This window comes from Gossypium arboreum, chromosome 2 (genome assembly GCF_025698485.1).
Source record: "Gossypium arboreum isolate Shixiya-1 chromosome 2, ASM2569848v2, whole genome shotgun sequence".
Lineage (NCBI taxonomy): Eukaryota > Viridiplantae > Streptophyta > Magnoliopsida > Malvales > Malvaceae > Gossypium > Gossypium arboreum.
In genome coordinates this window covers 44,728,626-44,741,239 of record NC_069071.1, presented here as the reverse complement: position 1 = coordinate 44,741,239, position 12,614 = coordinate 44,728,626, and the positions used below count along the sequence as shown (strand labels likewise).

The window sequence follows — 12,614 nt, the reverse complement described above, 5'->3', positions numbered from 1 at the left end:
CCATGTTATATGCTTTTGATTTTGTATAAGTGTGTAAGAGATCAAGGTTGACCAAAGCTTGGAAAATAGCCTAGGTATATTCCACATAGTAGAGACACGACCATGTGTCTCACCTGTATGGAACACGACTTTGGCACACAGGCAGTGTGGAGCCTTAAAGCATGAAATTTCCAAGATTTTCGTAAGTTCTCAGTTTAGTCCCAAACCCTTTCTAAAGTATGTTTTGGGCTCCGTAGACTCAAATAAGGGACTATGTGTAAGAGAATGAATGCTTTGAAATATGAATAAAATTTTATGGCTCGTATTTTAGTTTAATGTTTGTATGTTTTTCTGGTAACGCCTCGTACCTTAGCCCAGCCTCGGATATGGGTAAGGGGTGTTACAGGAATTTTATACACTGTTTTATAATTGCTAGAGTAGAACACAGTTTTCTTTTCCAAAACAATAACTGTTTTTCAAAATATCACGTTTCCGCAAAACTTTAAACTAAGCTTCCGCAAAAAATAAAGTTTTAAAGGTAATAATGTTTTACAAGAGAATGACTTTTAATAAACCAACGGAAACTAAGGTTTTCACAAAGTTTTAAAATGGCCAGAGGTTCTAAATAGCAAGAAGGGTTTTCAATAAGAACATGGTTTTCAGAAAACACTTCAATGTGGCACGCTAGATTTCGACCATAGCGTCTAGGCCGGGTTTAGGGTGTTACAAATGATGTGAGCTTTTTCTCAATAAAATAACTTTAACTTATCCAAGCTCTTTAGAACAATATGTAACTGAATGAATAAATATACGGGTTTTTTTAAGAAGAAGAACAAGTACAATAATAGAAAGTACATAATAAGAAATAATTCAGCAACTGGAATGAACTAACATAATTAGGTAAATAATCAAATCAAATCTCGATAAAAAAAGAGTCATTGAAAAAGGGGGAAATTTTTAATGAATCAAAAAAGGTTAAGTTGTGGGTTATTATTAAGAGGAAAAGTCAAGAAATAAAAGTCAAGGCTCAACGGGGTTCACTAGGGGTCAATTATGTAGGTAGGTTTTTTATGGGGTAAATGGGTTAAAACCTAAGTGCCTTCATCATTTTAGTATATCAAATCAAAGGTATGGTCTCGACATGTATAATCGATGCAAGTTCTAAAATAGCAAATCAATGTTGACACACTCATCACGAAAATTATGGGTATTTGATGTCAATCCTCTAAAATCAAAACTTCAAGATAATACCTCAATTCAGGGAAATAACCTAGCAATTGGCTGAGATGGGAGAGGGGATGTGGTAGAAAGAAGAGGGGAGGAGAAAAGAAAGGAAAGAAAAGGAAGGGGTGGGCGGTGGCCGGAGTGTGGAGGGGGGCGGTGGTTAGGGCTTGGGGAAGTTGGAGAAGAAGAAGAAAATAAAAATTAGGTTTTTTTGGCGGGGTTAAAATAGGGGCACGGTCATGTTAAGGCCTCGTGTTGGGCTACACGATCTTGTCACACGCCCGTGTGGCTCGAGTTTAGCCCATGTTAATCACGAAAATTAAGTGCCCATTTGTCACACAGCCTAGAACACGCCCATGTGCCCAAGCCATGTGGCTCACACAGCCATATCGCACGGCCGTGTTATTCGTTGTTTGCTTCTCCCATGCTCGTGTGGTATCCCATACGCCCGTGTATCCAAACACAGGGCCATGTGCCTTGCCCGTGTAACTCTCTGACTTGTTTAAAATTTAAAAATTTTGCTCGATTTTTCACACGGCCTGGGACACGCCTATGTGTTCAGGCCGTGTGAAGTTACACGGCCGTGAGGCTCAATACTTAGGGATTTTTAGCCCTGTTTCCACATGGCCAAGGACACGCCCATGTGTCTAGGCCTTGTGGGTCACTATTCCTATATAAAAAACACAAAAAATAGCTAAAATAAACTAGTTAGTGGTGTTAATGCTCGAGTTGCCTCCCAATAAGCGCTTTTTTAGAGTCTAAGCTCGACTTACCTCTCATTCGCATGGTCATGGCAGATCACAGAGTCAAGACTCCTTTTTCTCACTATCGATTCTATTATCCACATAAAGTCTAAGTCGAGTAATATTTACATTAAATGTGCCGAATTGAGAATGATTTAACTCAATTGTACCGTATGAGAAAACATTTAGTATCGTGAAAGGAGTCGCTCCGTTTGCATTAAGCTCTGAAGTGGCAATTCGAGGGTCCTTTTCATCTAGTAATACTTTATCCCCAACCTTAAATTACTTTGTTTCATCCCTACGCTCATCATGGCGTCGCTTTAATTCATCGTGTGCTTTTGGTTTCTCCTTGACATGTATTCACCATTCGTCTAGTTCATTGATCTAAAGTCTTCATTCTTCGTGAGTCGCTTTATTTTTGCGGCATGGATTAGGATGGGACTCCATCACGTTCTTCCTAAGGGGCTTCTGCAAATAAGTTTGAGTTGCAACTTTACTTAAATTAATAGAACTTAAACAATCATCTCGATTATTAGATATTTTAACAGAATCACGAGCTTGAATTTAATCGTGTCATCACCCACACGAAGTATCAATTCACCTGTGCCAACATCTATGATAGTTCTAGCAGTTGCTAAAAAGGGCCTTCCTAAAATTAAAGGCACGTCACTATCCTCATCCATGTCTAGAACAACAAGGTCAACCGGGAATATAAATTTATCAATTTTGACAAGCACGTCTTTAATAATACCCCTAGAAAATCTAATTGTTTTATCTGCCAATTGAATGCTCATCCTAGTTTGTTTGGGTTTCCCAAGACCTAATTGTTTAAACATTTTATAGGGCATGACATTAATGCTCGCCCCTAAATCAGCCAAAGCATTGTTAACATTTAAGCTACCAATTAAACAGGGAATCATAAAACTTCCTGGATCTTTCAACTTGTTTGGTAGCTTATTTTGCAAAATGGCTGAGTAAACTGCATTGAGCTCCACTTACGATAAGTCATCTAGCTTTCGCTTGTTTGCTAAAAGCTCTTTTAAAAACTTTACAGAATTGGGCATCAGCGAAAGAGCTTCAATAAACGGTAAGTTAATATGTAATTTTTTCAAAAGTTTAAGGAATTTACCCAATTGTTCATTTGTGTGATCTTTCCTTGTCGCATTTGGGTATGGCACATGAGGTTATATTCCTTATTGACCAAATGAAGCTGATTCTGGTTTACCTCAACTTTACCATTGCTTACCACAGTTTCTCAGTTCGGTTCCACTGCAGATTCAGCTAACCCTTCTTCATCTCGAACCGTGATCGTGTGAAGCTGCTCTCTTGGGTTAGTTTCTATGTTACTGGGCATGCTACCTTGTGGTTGTTTAGAAAGCAACTTAGCGAGCTGTCCTATTTGAGTTTCGAGCCCTTAAATTGATGCTTGTGATTCTTAAGCACTGTTTCAGTATTCTAAAAACAAGTTTCTGACACCGAGATGAATTTTGTGAGCATCTCTTCAAGGTTCGATTTCTTCTCTTGTTGGTAAGGTGGTTGTTGAAAACCTGGAGGATGTTGTGACCTTTGATTTCCCTGACCACCCCACGAGAAATTGGGATAGTTTCTCCAACCTACATTATAAGTGTTACTATACGGGTTATTTTGAGGTCTAGAATTATTACCCATATAGTGGGCTTGTTTTTCCTCGGTGCTAGGGTTGAAGGATGGATACTTTGTGCTGTGCACTCCTCCTCCATTTGAATCACACCTCATCACTAGATGTACCTGAGTAGAACCACACAAACCATCAATTTTTTTATTTAAAAGTTTTACCTGGTTAGATAGCATAGTGACCGCGTCGATGTTGAAAACACCAGCCGCTTTTGACGGGTTTGTTCTCATGACTTGCCACTGATAGTTATTCAGTGACATCTCTTCAATAAATTTGTAAGCCTCTTCAGGTGTTTTGTTGTTTAAAGTTCCACTGGCGGCTGCATCGATCAGTTGCCTTGTTGAGGGGTTTACACCGTTGTAAAAAGTCTGAACCTGTAGGCATAGAGGTAATCCATGGTGAGGGCACCTTCTTAACAAGTCCTTGTATCTCTCCATGCGTCATAAAGAGTTTCTAGATTCATCTACACAAAAGAAGAGATATCATTCCTTAGTTTAGCCGTTTTAGCCGAAGGAAAATATTTAAGTAAGAATTTTTCGGTCATTTGTTCCCAAGTGGTGATTGACCCTCGTGGTAACGAGTTCAACCACTATTTAGCCTTATTTTTCAATGAAAAGGGAAACAACAAAAGGCGAATGGCATCGTCAGAAATGCCATTGATCTTAAAGGTGTCACAAAATTCCAGAAAATTCGCTAAATGAGTGTTTGAATCCTCGTCCTGCAAACCATCAAAATGAACAAATTGTTGTATCATTTGAATCGTGCTAGGTTTTAATTAAAAATTATTTGCAGCAACAGCAAGCCTAACGATACTCGATTTAGTTCCTGTTAAAGTAGGTTTAGCATAATCATACATAGTACGAGGAGCAGGATTCTGATTTACTGAATTTGCAGCAACCACAGGAGGTAACAGATTATTCTAATTATCAGCCATCTCCTCAGTTGTGGTATGGATATTGGCCTCTACCTCTTTCTCTATGTATTGTAGGCTTCACCTTATTTCTCTTTGGTTTCTACAAGCTGTGCTCTCAGTTTCACTGTCGAAAAGTAAAGGTCTTGATGGGTTTCTTCTAGTCATAAACTATAAAAACCTGCCAGAAGTAAATAAAAGAAAATTTAGTAATTAAAAATAAAAAAAATTAAATTGCAATAAAAATAAAAAAAATGGCTAAAGTAATAAAAATTAAGCATTCCTAATATCTTAGTCCCCGACAATGGCGCCAAAAACTTAATGGTCGCTAAACTAACTAAAAATTCGACTAAGGCAACCGCACCTATCGAACAGTAGTATATTTATGGTGAGATCGGAAATATCGTATCCACGAGGACTAAAAGTACTAGTAATTACTGTATTTTTATTATCTAGCCTAACAATTAAGAGAATTTTTAATCTAAAACTAATTATCTAATTAACTAATATTGCGACAGAGATTAAAGTTGGAAAATACTTTTGGAAAATTGATGGAGAAGACAATACCCAAGGAAGAATTCACCTAGACTTCACTTATTACCTCTGAATTAGGCGATTTATTCACTTGACTTAATCCGTAGGAATCCCTGATTTATGTTAATATCTCTCTCGAGACTAAAAAAACTAACTATAGGTTGATTAATCGAAATCTCTTTCTAATTAAAACCCCTATTGTCGCATTAACTCGATCTATGGATTCCCTTATGAGATTTGACTCTAATTCGGCAGATTTATATCATCCTATCTCTAGAATTGCATGCAAATATGCTTAATTATGAATGATCTACTCTTAGACAGGGACTTTTGCTCCACTAAATAATCACATCAAAAACCTGAATTGATATCCTGGAATATTAAAGCAAGAGTTAAATCTCACAATTAAGAATAAGAACAAGTATTTATCATATAATTCAAAGAGTAATAAGATTCATCTTAGGTTTCATCTCCCTTAGATATTTAGGTAGTTTAGTTCATAATAATGGAAAACATCTCAAAAATTGCAAAACAACAAAACATAAAGAAACCCAAAGAACTTCTAAAAAATTGGATGGAAATCTTCAGTCTTGATGTAGATCCCCCTTCTGAGCTGATCCTGATGGCTGTTCTCGAGTATTTTCTACCTTTTATTCTCCGTGTCCCCTTCAATCCCCTTCTAGGATGTTTATATAGACTTTAGAATGCCTCAAAACCCTCAAAATTAGCCTTTTCCGAGTAGAATTAGACTTGGGCTCGATAGGGACACGACCGTGTGCCACGTTCGTGTGAAGGTGCTCAGGCTGTGTGTAATTCTGACTTGGTTTAGTGTCGACACAGCCATGACACACGGGCGTGTGGTCTACTCTTGTGTCACACACGGGCGTGTGGATCACCTGTGTGGAAGTACAGAGTGTGAAACACTGATTTAAGCCCAATTTGTCTGTTTTTGGCCCGTTTCTTGCTCTTTTTGCTATCCTAAGCTTTCCTGGGTATAAAATATGAAATTACAGGATTAGGAGCATCAAATTCAATGAAATCATGGAAAAATCATCCATAAATATGCCAAGCAAGGGTAAAAATATATATATTGTGGTTTATCGGTAATCCTTAGGCGGGTCTGTGCTGCGAGGGACTCAGAGATGGCCACACCACTATTTATATTTTCGGTTTCATTTTAGTGAAAGTAATTTTGTTTGGGTAAATTTATGTAATAAGGTCGTTTCAAGTTTTTATTTTTATTTGGGGATTTATTGAAATTGACTTATATTTGATAGCACTAGGACTCGGGCTTTAAAAAGGTAAACATTTTTCAACTACCACGCCATGTAACTGGTTTTAAAAGCTTCTGTAATGAACAATGTTTTTAAGTGTAGTAACAATTTTAGTAAGAGACATGTTTTGCTTAACAATCCAGTAATTTAACAAACGAATAAGATAAGTTAGCTTTTCAAAAAGGATACAATGAGGTTTTAATAGAAATGAACTTTTCCGCTAGAACTATGTTGTCAAAACTCACTTCCATGTGACATCACAGATTCAGCCATAACATCTAGGCCGGGTTTGGGGTGTTACAGTTTTCATCTTGTATGCTAATAGCCTTGAGAATTTAGGTATCTTCTTTTATTATACTATTATACAGTACAAAGCAATATGCATCCAAATGTATTAATAGTATGGTAATGATAATGAATAATATTGTATAGGATGGTAAAATATTGATTCATATATTATATATAGCTATATATAGAATTAGATTTATGATCATACATATGAATATGTAGTGGTTATACATGAGTGAAATTCTAAGTTTAAAAACAGCTCATGGTTTTTTCTTGTCTTTTAGTGTTGCTTGTATGAAAATAAAACAGTGTATGCATAACAGCTTTTTGTATATTCAAGTTTAAAATGTTCATCCATTAAGAAAAATACAAATGTATGCATAACAAACACCAAGTTAATAGGAATATAGGTCTGAATCCCATCATTTTTTGAATCCCAGACACAAGAATAAACCAAAAAGGATTTATCTTTTAACAATAACCAATTAATAAATTACCAAAAAAAAACAACAATGCGCTACGTAAATCATATGGAAAAAAAGTCTTTACAAGATTTCACAAAATATAAACAAAAAATTTCACAAAAATAAGAAAAACCTAGAATTTGAAATAGGCAGAAAAATAAATAGAACTTGATTGAAGCTTGACCAAAAAATAAATTGGGAAGGGGTATTAGGTGCTGGGAGTGGCAATGTGAGATCGGGTAGGGCAAAAGAGATATGGTTAAAATTTTAGGTTAAAATATTTGAGTTGGGTTCAGGCTAAAAAATTTTTATCCAGATCTCGAATAATTTTAAAACAGGTTTTATTTTTAAGTTCAAACTCATTTTTTGATTTATAATTTTATTCAAACATTTTCATATTTTGAGTAAATTTTTAAGTCGTTTTCATATATGTATGTATGCACTTTAGTCATGGTAACTTTATTCGTATATGTAATCTTATGAAAAGCTTGCATCTTTTTTCTAGTGATCAAATATTTGTGTGGCATTATTTTGTTTAGATGGATCGTAATTAGGATCAAAATGCAATTGTTAAAGTCGTGGATTCAGTTTTAGTTGTTGGGGCTCTTTGGATTAAAAAATTAAAAACTAGGAAGGAAATTGCTTCTCACCCTCATGTGAATCCAGATTATGAAAGAGAAAATTATATTAATAGTAATTTATATTGTAACACCCCTAACCCGAATCCGATCGTCGAATTTAGGCTAAAAAGGAATTACCGAGCTAAACATTAAATTTCTCATCCACATTAACTAACATAAACAGAGATCGAGCTGAATACATATTGATCTTTGTGCTATATATATGCCATTTTTATATGGCCAAAATATTTACAATTACAAAACATAGTTATCTTCAGCCTAACCTATACATGCCATATCAGGACCAAAATAAAAATGTACCAAAAAGGTCGATAGTAGGATGAATTGCTGACGATCCCCGAGTCGGTGGCCAAAATTAACAATCTATAAAACAGAGAAATAAGGAACAGAGTAAGCTTTTGAGGCTTAGTAAGTTTTAAGCATTTCAAACAATTCAAACTTGTCATTTAAATCGAACATTAAGTATCACAGAACTCGTATTCTAATTATATATTACTTGGTCGAATATACACAAGTACACTAATTATAAAGCCTATTGGTCGAATATATATATATGAATACACAAGAAATTTTCAGCACATATTTAACTATAGTATATGGCTCATACAATTACTTTAAGTCACATACTTTCATATAATGACATACATTGACCGAATAGGTCATTCTCTTATTCTTAAATACCGTATTCATCCACACGTATATATATATTGTTCTTTAATACTAATAATTCACTTTAAAATCATTTCACATATGAGTACATAATACGTACCTTAACATGTTAAATATATAGTACTTACTCGACGGTGGTTTTCCGCGGATATTCAATGTCGTAATCTTACTTAATTTACTGGCATCAAACCTGTCAAGTCTTAGAACTTGAAACAAATTTCTAGCACCAGCCTGCGGGAATTTAAACCTAGTATAATACCAGCTCGTAGCATAAGGGTCTCTAGCCCGGATAGCATTCTAGCACGAAGCCTACGGGTCTTTAAGCCCGGATAACATTCCAGCATATAGCTTGCTGGTCTTTAAGCCCAGATAACATTCCAGCATATAGCCTACAGGTCTTTAAGTTCGGATACAATTCCTCAAGTATCATGCATATTTAATCATATATTAATACATCTCATTGAACATGTCACATTAGTAGTCATTTGCTACATGCGAATATAAGCTCCATATAAATTTCATTAATTAAGATTAACCTGTATTGACCATTCGACTATAGTTCATATACTTAGATTATTTATCACACAACTTAATTCAAGTAGAATCAATAGGTCACAATTCATCTAATATACACATATCAAGGCCTCATAAATTTTTATACTAAAGGCGACTACTCAAAACTTACCTCGGATATCGTCGAATGATTACAACGGCTATTCGATTACTTTCTCTTTTCCCTTATCTGAGTTTGCCCCTCTATGCTCTTGAGCTAATTCAAACAAATTTAGCTTATTAAAATCCCATCATGCTAGATTATGGTCGAATAGGACAAGAGATTTACTAGGTCATATAGCTACCTTTAGCTCAAATACGAAATGGTCATACCCATTTTAATCACTTTAAACATTCTAATACAATTTAATTAAACATTTCTCCAAGTATACCTTTATGTACCTTTATGACCAAATATACATATCAAATAAATAGCTTACTTAATACATAACTCACATAGCCAAAGTACATATAACCCTAATGACCGAATATGTATATCACCAAAATTCATATGACTTAACCTTTAACCCCTTTTAGCCGAATATCTATTAAATATCTAGTTCACATACACAAACACAAAATTCATATGGCTTATCATATTTTCATGTACATATCTTAACTATATAGTTGAATATATATATATAGTTCATCAAACCGATATTTATTCCTATTCCCTTAACACATATGGATCAATTTGACATGCATTTACCTTTGGCACAATCGGTCATTTAAGCAATAACCTATCTAGAATTTAAGCATTTTATACTAAAAATTCTCCCAAGGCCAAATTCATATACATCTTTTAATACTCATACAAAGTTTATATTTCAAATAATTTGTGCATACACCATTAACCTACTAATTAACTAAACACTTTAAAATTTTTCTTTAACTAAACATATATTCGGCAATGACCACAACAATTTAACAAATCTTAAAAACAATCTATAACATTTTAAATTCATCTTATCCCCCCATGACTGAATGTGCATATATATATATATATATATATAAACTCAAGTAACAATAAAATTTTCTTTCCAAAATGCATATATATACATACGGCAACTTCAATTCATACCTCTCAACAATGAATTCAACTTATTCAACCATCATTTAAGCTACTTTAACATATAAATAACATCTTCCCAAAAACTTATCAAAATAACACAAATTTAGCAACTTGCTGAATGGATATATGTTCAATGATTCATGAATTTAAACCATGGGTTAACTATACTATGTACTTATCAATTTAATTTCATAATCAATTACAAAAAATCACATTACATACCTTTAAATTGAGATAACCATGGCGAATGCCTTGGCTTCTTCTTCAATATTTTTCTTTCTCAATTTCGGCAATGAAGAAAGAAAGATGAACACCCATTATTTTATCATATTTTTCTTATTTTACTAATTATTTTTATTTCAAAATAATGCCATTACTTATTATAATACTTAAATAAAACATATATTATCCAACCATCATTATGGCCGGGCACTATATTAAAAGTGGTCTATTTGACATGCAAGTCCCCCCTGTCAATAGTTCATGCATTATTTGGCACTTTAAAATTTACCTATCACATTTTCAAGTCTTATCAAATGAATCCTATCTTATAAATTTCACATACAAATGACAAAATCAAAGCATGAAACTTTCACACATGCATTTACACATATAATAAACATAGAATATAACGGTTAATTATTTTTATGACTCAGTTTTGTGGTCCCGAAACCACTTTCCGACTAGGGTCAAATTAGGGTTGTCACATATATAGTGGTGACCAGCACTGTATTGATATGACAAGGATGAGACCGATTGCTTCTTTTAATTTGTGTAATATTCTTAGTAGGAATAATTTGTTACAATCAACTAAATCTGTGAATATTAGGGAGCAAGTAGTTATATTTTTTTACATATAATTGGTCATAATGTAAGGTTTCGAGTGATTGGATCTAGATATTATAGATCCACTGAGACAATTCACCGTTACTCTAGGGTTGTGTTGAGAGCTATTTTGAAATTGTATAAACTAGTTATTAGATTAGCTGATGAGTCAAATCCTAGTGAAATCAGAAACAATTCAAGGTTTTATTCTTATTTTAAAATTGTATTGGAGCATTAGATGGAACTCATGTTCGTGCATCCGTTCCACTTAACATTCAAGGAAGATTTCGTAGCTGTAAAGGGGGGTGACGTATTGGCTGCCATCACATTTGATTTGAAATTTTCCTATGTTCTAGCTGGTTGGGAAGGTAGTGCACATGTTTCTCGTATTTTAAGTGATGCACTTTCACGTCCATGAGGATTAAGAATCCCAGAAAGTAAGAATTAACATTCAATACCAAATAGTTCTAGTAATCTCATTGCGAGGTCAAGCACGAGCATGGCTCCAATCATTGCCACCAAGTTCCATATCTACATAGCAAGAATTAGCAGAGAGATCTTTTGTTCCCGCCTAGCAAAAATGCTAAGTTGAGGAACGAGATCACAACTCTCCAACAATTGGATGACGAGTTATTGTATGAAGCTTGGGAGCGATTCAAGGAGTTACTTCGTAAGTGTCCTCATCATGGGATTCCTCATTGTATCTAGTTGGAGACATTCTATAATGGTCTCAATGCACATACAAGATTGATGGTAGATGCTTCTGCGAATGGTGTAATTTTGTCTAAGTTTTATAATGAGGCTTATGAGATTATTGAGAGGATCTCGAGTAATAACTATTAATGGCCAACAAATCGAACAGCTTCAGGAAGACGTATATTTGGAGTTCATGAAGTAGATGCTCTCACATTGTTATCAGCTCAGGTATCGTCTATTTTCTCTATGTAGTAGTTTACCGCAAATAGTGTTAATAATTTTGCAGCTGAGCCACCAAGCCCGTTTGAAGTAGTTTCCTGTGTGTACTGTGGGGAAAGTCATTCTTTTGAGAATTTGCCATCAAATCTCAAGTCGGTGTACTATGTGGGGAACCAACATCAAAATAAGAGTGGGCAAAGACCCCAATCCAACTTTTATAATCATCCCAACTTTTCTCGGAGCAACCAAGGAAATGCACCAGACAACAACTTTATGCAGGATAGACCCAACCAAGCTCAAGGGTTTAATTAACAAGCTCCAAAACCACCTCAAGCTGAGGCATCAAATAGTTTGGAGAACTTTTTGAAAGCATACATGACAAAGAATGACACTTTAATCCAGATCCAAGTAGCAACACTGAAAATTTTGGAAAACCAAATAGGCCAGTTAGCTATGGAGCTTCGTAATAGACCACAAGGAATATTGCCGAGCAATACTAAAATTCCAAGAAACTTGGGTAAATAACATATCAAGGCAGTGGCATTGCGAAGTGGTAAAATTCTGGAACCCCGATTGATTGATGTTGAAGACGAGCCTGTTGAAAATGATGAAAGTCAACCAGCTATTGAAATTCCTACACCAAAGGAATCAGAATCTGCAAAGACTGATAAGGTAAATCCTAACTTAGTGAATTCAGGTACTTTAGCATCTATGGATGAAGATTTACCTACTCAGAAGAGTTGTCAGTTCAACCAAAAGTTTCGTCACCTCCATATCCTTAAAGAGTACAGCAACACAAGCAGAAACAGGAGGTGCAATTCAAGAAGTTTTTGGATGTTTTAAAGCAATTACATATCAATACTCTATTGG

At 34.8% G+C, this 12,614-nt stretch overlaps 2 non-coding genes across 2 annotated transcripts; one reads left to right on the top strand and one right to left on the bottom strand.

Annotated features, from left to right (window-relative positions):
* The first annotated feature begins 3,990 nt into the window (after nt 1-3,990).
* Nucleotides 3,991-4,096, top strand: LOC128289549 (small nucleolar RNA R71). Its single transcript, XR_008279194.1, has one exon. It is a non-coding gene; the product is annotated as a small nucleolar RNA R71 (small nucleolar RNA).
* Nucleotides 4,097-11,414: 7,318 nt separating this feature from the next.
* On the bottom strand, nt 11,415-11,521 carry LOC128289731 (small nucleolar RNA R71). Its single transcript, XR_008279376.1, has one exon. It is a non-coding gene; the product is annotated as a small nucleolar RNA R71 (small nucleolar RNA).
* Nucleotides 11,522-12,614: the final 1,093 nt, after the last annotated feature.